Source organism: Camellia sinensis, chromosome 5 (assembly GCF_055761805.1).
Source record: "Camellia sinensis isolate YWXY chromosome 5, ASM5576180v1, whole genome shotgun sequence".
NCBI classification, from domain to species: Eukaryota; Viridiplantae; Streptophyta; class Magnoliopsida; order Ericales; family Theaceae; genus Camellia; species Camellia sinensis.
Genome location: NC_138965.1, coordinates 141,559,013 through 141,568,342, shown reverse-complemented (window position 1 = coordinate 141,568,342; position 9,330 = coordinate 141,559,013).

The following is a 9,330-nucleotide window of genomic DNA, read 5'->3' as shown; positions in this document are numbered from 1 at the left end:
CAAGCATTAACAAATAAACATATATAACATGTTTTGAGAAGTGTTTAGTTTTTTACACTGACCAAGTTGATGCTTAGAGCTACACATATGGAGTACATTTTTTTTTCTTCTATCTTTTAATTGGTTTCACTTATTGATTGAATGAAATTTTATCACTTCCAGAAGAGAATTATTTAGTGCCGCAGTTCTACAAATTTAGAAGAAGAAGAAAAAAACTCAATAAACTGTTCAAATTTTGCACTCAAAGGCCAAGATTTATTTATAATGTGGCCTCACAATAAAAAGTTTAAATATACGTAGTTGATTTGAAAATTTCAATAACTTTCATCAAATCACTTTTCTGAGTGCCTAAACTTTATGTTATTTGGTGGCATTGGAACTACATCACCATGCCATTAATTAATAATTCAAGCTAAGAAAATAAAAGAGTACAAAAAGTACTTAAATAAAAGAGTGGAAAAATGGCCTAAACTATCCAGACTGATTAATATATTTGAGAAGTCAGAGCTCTACCTTGGCTAGGAAATGTGCTAGTTGGATAATTTAAAATGGAAACCTCTATTTCTATTACCATCAATGGATACTTAAAAAAAATCTTTAAAACACAAAAATAGACAAACACATTTACGCTGTGTTTGGTTAAGGGATTTGGAAAAGAATTTGAAAAAGAAAATGGAATAGATTTCACCTAATTTTACACACCTGTTCTCTTTTCTTTTCTAATTTTTTTTTTTTTAAATATCTCAACCAAACACAACATTAGAGTTGGTCGTTGAAGAGCTCGGAAAAGACATGGATCTGTCATCGTTGTTGTTTTTTGTTTGACACTCTCTTCTATGTTTTTTCTGAGCATTGCTTAGAAGAAATTAGCCAACTTCCAGTAGAACCCTTGTGAATAATAACGAATTAAATTGGTGTAGATTATGGACGATTATTGTAGTGAAGCCAACAAATTATCACTCTAATCTCATTGGGATGATTATGAGTAAAGTGATTGTTGTCATGTCTTAAAGTTTGACCCAATATAAATATAATTACAGAAGTGATTGAGACCGCTCCAATCACCACTCCCACCACCCCACACACACGTGGGGGTTGGTGATTGGAGGAGAAGAAAAAAAAAAAAAAAAACTGGCCAATCAGAGAAAGGGGGTCGTGGGGGTCTAAGTCATTTTCCATATAATTAATAACTTATGTTCATTTTTTTGGGGTAAATTACAAATACACTCCCTGAGGTTTGCTTAAAATATAGATTGTCCTCTGTAATTTGAAAAATTACACATATCCCTTTATTAGAATTTTTTATTTAACAGAATTAACTAAAAAAATAAAATTCATAATTGCTCTCCTATACAATAATAAAATTATCTAAATTATTAATTGAAACATATTTTTAACATCATTAAAAACTGTTAATTGACTTAATGATTTATTAATAAAATGGACAATTTGTTATGAAATTAGAAATCTCAGGGGATGGAATGTAATTTTCAAAACCACTAGGGGCGATTCGTATTTTAATCAAATCTCAGGAGATGTACTTATAATTTACTTTTTTAAAAAAAAAATCGACTATTAAAAATGAAATGTATATTTTTTTTTATAAAATAAGACATAAATAAAAAATAAAAAATAAATCTCATATATTATTATAAAACCCTGTCGTACCCATATCAATTGGGTTTCTCTCATGTTGAGATCTCAACATTTGAGAAGTTAAGGGGCTTAAAAGGTCTACAACGGGTTCCGTTTCGATGATCTGAACCGTTTATTTTGTAAAACCCTCAATGTGTATTATTCATAAAAAAAAAATTAGTTTGATCCAATGATCGTAACTTTTTTATTTTATTGCATTTATCTCCGAAAAAATAGACGACATATATATTTTTGAAATAGACCATCCATTTTTTTAGAGACAAATGAAAATGTTACAATTATCGGATTGACCTAATTTTTTTTTTTTTTTTGAATGATACACATTAAGGGCTTTACAAAATGAACTGTTTAAATCATCGAAATAAAATTTGTAGAAGGCCGCTCCTCAAGTTCTCTCGTGTTGAAATCTTAACATGTGAGAAATACAACCCTACTCATATTTCATTTTTTGTTTTATTGTATAAAAATTTAGATAAGGTAAATTACAAATACACCCATTGAGATTTGCTTAAAATATGTATAAAAATTTAGATAAGGTAAATTACAAATACACCCATTGAGATTTGCTTAAAATATGATTTGTTCCCTGTGATTTTTGAAAGTTATATTTCACTCTTTGAAATTTCTAATTTATCCCTTAATAATAAATCATCAAGTTAATTAAAGAAGGTATTAGGTGAATCAAGATCCTCTCATTGAGATTCCTACTTGACTTCCTACTTGTTGGGTCATTGGGCCCATTTTTAGGCCCAATTTTAATAATTCGAACTGTTTGCATTTTAAGATTTGTTGAGTATACTTGTAAAAAATCGAGTTGATCAAATATCAGAAAGTATGTGTTCAGAAAACTAACTAAAAGTTATTTTTTAAAAAAATTTAATAAACAGTTTTTTCGAACACATGCTTTCTGATAACTGATCAACTTGATTTTTTACAAGTATGATATACTCAACAAATCTTAAAATATGAACGGTTCGAATTATCGAAATTGGGCCTAAAAGTGGGCCTAATGATCCAGTAAGTAGGAAGTCAAGTAGAAACCTCAAGGAGAGGATCCTGATTCGTATTAGGTGGTCTTGGAGCATTGCTCCACACTACTCAAGGTTTGACACTTGTCCGTTTGTTTCCTCCAAAGAGACACCAAAGTGGTATGGTCTACTATTTTAACCAATCATATACAATTTGAAGCACTGCATGGCTTTGCCCCAGGAGCAAAGTATAATTTTCCGGTCAATTAACAGTTTTTGATGATATTATAAATTTATTTCAATTAATAATTTAAGTAATTTTATTATTGTATAGGAGAGAAGTTAAAATTTTTATTTTCTTAATTAATTCAGTTAAATGAAAAATTTTGACAATAAAATATTTATAATTTTTTAAACCACAAAGGGTAATCTATATTTTACGTAAACTACGAGGGATGTAATTGTAATTTACCCATTTAGATATTTGTTGCTATGTCAACATAGAATTTAGAAGGATAAATTACAAATACTCCCTGAGATTTGATTAAAATACAAATCGTCCCTGTGATTTTAGAAATTACATTTCACCCTCAGAAGTTTCTAATTTTATAACAAATAGCCAATTTTATTAACAAATCATCGAGTCAATTAACAGTTTTTAATGATATTAGAAAAATGTTTCAATTAATAATTTAGGTAATTTTCTTATTGTATAGGAGGGCAAATATGAATTTTATTTTTCTTAGTTAATTTTGTTAAATAAAAAATTCTAACAATGGGGTATTTATAATTTTTAAAATCACACAGGATAATCTGTATTTTAAACAAACCTCAAGGATGTATTTGTAATTTATCCAATTTTAAAAAAAAAAAAACTGAGTGGTCCCACTGCATGCATACGGGCAATCTTTATTTTTGTTAGGTTATGCCTTTATTATCTAAAGGACCCAATCTTTATTTTTGTTAGGTTATCCTTTTATTAAAAAGACTAGAAAGAAACGGATACTTCATTTATTAGTCAAAAATAGATTCTTTAGACTTCAAGACTTGGATACTTTTATTTGGATTGCATTGGATCATAAATTTATGGGGCAATTAAATCTAGTGAAATTTTTAAAAAAATAATTGTATATTTATAGAAAATTTTTAAATTTTAATTATTAATATTTATAAAATTTATTATTTCATAGTTATTTTTTTAAAATATCATTGATTTGATATTTCTCCTAAATTTATATAGAGATATGGAGAGAGAGAGGAAAAAAAATTAGGATAAATTATATTGGTAGTCCTTATATTTTCGTCCTTGTGTTATTTTGATTCTTACAATTTAAAGTGACTCAATTTTGGCTATAAATTTATGATTTTGTCTCAAGTTAATCCAATTGATTACAAATGTTTGTGTTTTCCGATAAAAATGTGCACATAAGCGACGCGTGTTATGCCTTTGTAAGAAAAATTATAAACTTGTGCGTCATGCCTTTGTAAGAAAAATTATAAACTTGTTTAACTCAGTAAGTTCTCAATTAACTCCGTAACCGTTTTTCTTCAAACACCTTAATCGGCATCATCAGTTGAATTAAATTAATACAAAATCTAAAATGAATAATCAAAATCGAGCTAATTGAAATTATAAGAACTAAAATGATACAACGGATAAAATTCAAGGACTACCACTATATTTGACCTAAAATTTTAACTAATATTTCATTCATATTTATTCCATCGAACAATGTTAGATATCATGAAGAAAATATCATAAAATGCATTATGAAGATTTTTCATCTTTTGATTAGTATGTGATGTTTTATTACATATGTAATCTAAAAATAAAAAAAAAATTCATAATTATTTTTATGATATTTTTTTTATAATTCCTAACATTACTCATATCCCATAAGTTTAAAATTTCTATTCAAATTTATGAGGTATGAACAGCATTAATAGCTTGCATATGAAGACTTTTCAAACTAGTAGCAACTTCCTTGAATGAATATTAGGCCCTTTTGCATATGGACCCACTTTTTCTCTCTTAATTTTCTTGGCTAACAAACATGGATGACGTCGCATATTCTTTGCAGTCCCCCTAGATCTGCGCCGGGTTGATGGTTCACATTTTGTGAGCGTGTGAACGAAAAAATAAGATTTGATTGGTTTAAAATTGTGACTCTTTTAAAATGATAGACTACCATTTTGAATTAATCAAATTTTTATTTTATTTGTATATTTTGATAGTATGTGAACAAAATATAATTAGTAAGAAATGTCTAATTTGACCAACAAAAATAAATAATGACGCTTTAGTAAATGATAAAGGTATATCCAAATTGGTTTGGATTAATTTTAAAAGGAAAAATTGTCAACCAAACGAACTTTAGCCGATAGAGAATTTTTAACTCATTGACAACCCATCCATCATCAAAATCAGTGGGTTGGTTCAATATTTTGATAGTTTTAGACAAACGATTTGAGTGAGATGGGCATGTTAAAAATATAAGTAAAAAATAAAAATATCATTGAACATACAATCTTTTTTTTTTAAAAAATAATTTCAAACAACAAAAAATTTATTATATATTTCAAATCATGACACAATACTAACAAATTAATCGAATGTATGATATTATTTAAAATTATATTTCACAAGTTAATATTCAAATACATTCAAATTAAGAAAAAAAATATGTAAAATTATTACATTTTAAAAATATTAATTTTTTAAAATTACCCTTTGATAGTACATTTTTTTTGAAAATATCAATTGTCATAACTATAATTTTTATGTTATTAATGAATTTAAAAGAAGAGCAAAATAGTAAATTAATATCACTTTATTCCTTGATTTTTGAAAAAAGACTAATATTTTGAGACAATTAAAAATAAAATAAGTGACTAATATTTTGAAATGAAAGAAATAATGAAAATGAGAGGTGGATGTCATTCAATTAATGTTGATAGCCTTGGGGGAAAATTGTGCATAGACAAGTGGAAGTTGATTTCTTCTGAACCAAAAAAGATAAGGGAAATAATAATTCAGAGTGGATTTGAAAAAATAAAAAAAATTCACATCAATAGTAAGTATATAAACTTTAATTATTAAAGTGTTAAACTTTCCCATCACCTTGTAATTATTTTTGACAGATGGGACTGAGATGTAATTTAAAAAAAAAAATTATGTGCATTAAGAAAAAATGATGTATGAAAATAGAAGTTTCAGACCATTCACTTCAGAAACTCTAGCATGATTATTACTCTCGAGATGTCTCAAAGTTCTGCTTCCATAGCAATAATTGCTATCTCTGGTATCAAACTGGCCCAAATTTGAAGGACTTTGGGCTTCATGTTTCAACAAAAAGAGAAAAGTAACATATATAAGATGCCAAAAGGCCCAACACAACAATAGATCTCTCTGTACTGTATGTCCTTTTCATTAATCCAAATATAACTAACAGACAAAAACTATATGATGGGCTATCAACTTAGCCCAACACTAGCATGCTTAATTATTATTATTCACCCTCAAATCAAATCCATTCACATATAATTTGTTTGAATATGGTTGATTTCTTAGTCAACATATAATGTGACCAAAACTTGAGGTTTGTCCCAACTATATACATTGTCTAAAATGTCTAACAAGCCTTATTTAATTATTTTCTTTGAGATGCTTGAAGCATTGATACATCACACTCGTCTCACTTCTTTTATTTTATTAATATTAGTTTACTTTACCTTAATCCAATAATAATATCAATATTTTTTACAAAATATCACAACAGTCGGCACAAGTTTTTTTTTTTTTGGTTATGCTTTGTTCTCTATGCAGTGATTTGTGTAATTTAAGTATCAAGAAATAATAGTTTGCTACAACTAATTATATTTTGTGTTTAGCTAATATTATCAAAGCAATTTTTTTTTTTTTAACATGGTATTGATATATTACTATGGAGCAAAGTGCATCAATACTACTAATGGCAACGGGGCGGGGCCGGGGATCCACTCCCCGTCCCCGATCTCCGATGGTGGAAATACCCCCGTCCCCGGCACCAATCCCCGACGGGGAACCTGTCACTGTCACTGCCCCCGCCCCCGCCCCCCAACGGGGATCGGGTTTCCCCGACCCCGAAAAGTCCCCGGCCAAAAAAAAAAAAAATTCAGCTTCAAATCAAATATTGAATAACAAATTTAACAAATTCAAAAAAAAAAAATTTAACAGCATCAGATCAAAAAAAAAATTCAACAGCATCAGATCAAATATTGAATAACAAATTTAACAGCATCAGATCAAAAAAAAAATTCAACAGCATCAGATCAAATATTGAATAACAAATTTAACAGCTTCAGATCAAAAAAAATTCAACAACATCAGATCAAATATTGAATAACAAATTTAACAGCTTCAGATCAAAAAAAAATTCAACTTCAGATCAAATATTCGACAGATTCAACAGTAGAAATGGCGAAACCCTAGCATACACCAGATTCGTCTCTCAGTCCTCAACTCGGATCTTGGCCAGAACTTCCAGATCTGAAAAACAAAATCAAAAAACAGATAGAGAGAGAGAGAGAGTAACTAGAGAGAAGATACCCAGAGAGAGAGGAGGAGATACCGTGAGAGAGAGAGAGAGGACATACCGTGAGAGAGAGAGAGGAGCTACCGCCAGTGAGAGAGGAGAGGAGCCGCCGCTGCGACGCCTTGAGGGAGAAGTGACGCCGGTGAGAAAGAGAGGAGGAGACGCCGACGCCATGAGCACCGCAGCATAGAGAGAGAGAGAGAGGGAGAGAGTCAGAGAGACGCCGTCCCGTGAGCACTGCAACATATAGAGAGAGAGAGAGAGAGAGTCTGAGAGAAGAGAGGTGAGTGTGAGTGGAGAAGAGAGGTGAGTAGTGTATAGTCTAAAAAAGTAACCTAAATATATTTATATATATATAACCTAAACATATATATAGATTCGGGGATTATACGGGGTTAATTCGGGACCGGGGCCGGGGCGAGTCCGGGGCCGGGAAACCTATCCCTGTCCCCGGCCCGAAAATCATCGGAGAATTAATTTTTGATACCATCCCCGGCCCTATGAGGATAATTTTCGGGGGAAACCCGCTCTATTCAGGGTCGGGGAGTCGGGTCCCCGTCGGGCCGGGTTTAAATTGTCATCCCTAATCAATACCCTCAGTAATCACGTGTGTACCAATAAGCGAGATATGATGGCCGCGTTTGGTATAACTGTTAAAACAGATAATAGATTATATCTTAACAGATTATAGATTATGACTTTAATCAGAAGTTGTTAATCTATTTGGTGTAACTGTTAGATTATAGATTTAAGTTATTGAGTAGTGTTTGTTAAATAAGCTGTGAATAGACTTTTTCAATTAATTTTTATTTTTTATTATTTACTACTTGTCTACATTTCTCATAAAAAATAATAATAATATTCTATAGTCCATTCGGATCTTTTTCTATTTTTAAAAAAAATAAAAAATAAAAAAATTTAAGAGTATAACCGTAAATTAACATGTCCACAGCAGAAGCTGATAATCAGAAGAAAGGGGTGAGTAGCTTCTCAGAATCAGCTTTTTTGACTTAAAATAAGTTGTTAGAATAAAAAACTGTTTGAAATAAGTTTAACCAAACAATCCAAAATAACTTTTCAAAATTCAAAAGCCATAAGTTGGCTCAAAAAAACCCAAACAAACACCACCAATATTTCGTCTGAGTATTAGCCTTATTAATTAAGGATAAAATAAACTAATATTAACAGTTTAATTATACAAATTGATAATTCAACAATAGTGTGATATAAATATAATAATTTGATGAGACAAAGTAAATTTTTTTCAAAAACACTAGAAGTAATAACCACTCGAGGATGATAGCCTTGTGATAGAGCCTTCTCTCTTGTAATTTAGCCTTTGTTTGGGAACTTGGTTTGGGGCTAAAATAGTCACAAAAAATAAAATAGGCTATTTTAGCCACAAAAAACAAAACATCAAATCCAACCCATAATCATTACAATCCTCTCTCACAAAAAAAAAAGCCAAAAAAGCCAAAAAGTCAAAAAACCCTTCCCAAACCAGGTTAAAATAGCCAAAAAGCCAAAAAGCCAACCCACTTCCCAAACGGAGGCTTAGTTATTAAGACAACATAAGTTTGAGGTTCTAAAATTCTAGTCGGAGATTAATCTTGAATCATTAGTTCTTATTATTAAGTTCCCAACAAGATTGAAAAATTAAAACATGTTTTTTTAATAAACCACCTATGAATTTATGTATATAGCGTTCACATTGTCGGACCTATTTAATTCTCTATCATCCGACATGTTTAAAGAAAGAGTAATGCTAGAAATTCTAAATATTCTATCAAAAATTTTACCAAATGTCTCACGTGGGACCCACACAATGTGGATCCCATGTGGGTCCTACACCCATGTGTGACATTTGGTAAAACTTTTGGTAGAATTTTTGAGACCTCTAACATTTTTGTTAAAAAAAATTAATTCAAATTGATCATTGTCAGAACACACTCTTACCATTTTATCATTCAATAAAAAATAATAATATAAAAAAATATATAAACATAGCGATGTGATAGAATTATAAACCTATCACTCTAAAACAAAAATTTCATTAAGATATTTCTTAATAATAAAAATTTCACTAACACATTATTCTCACTAAAAAAAAAAACAATTTAAAAAAAAAAAAC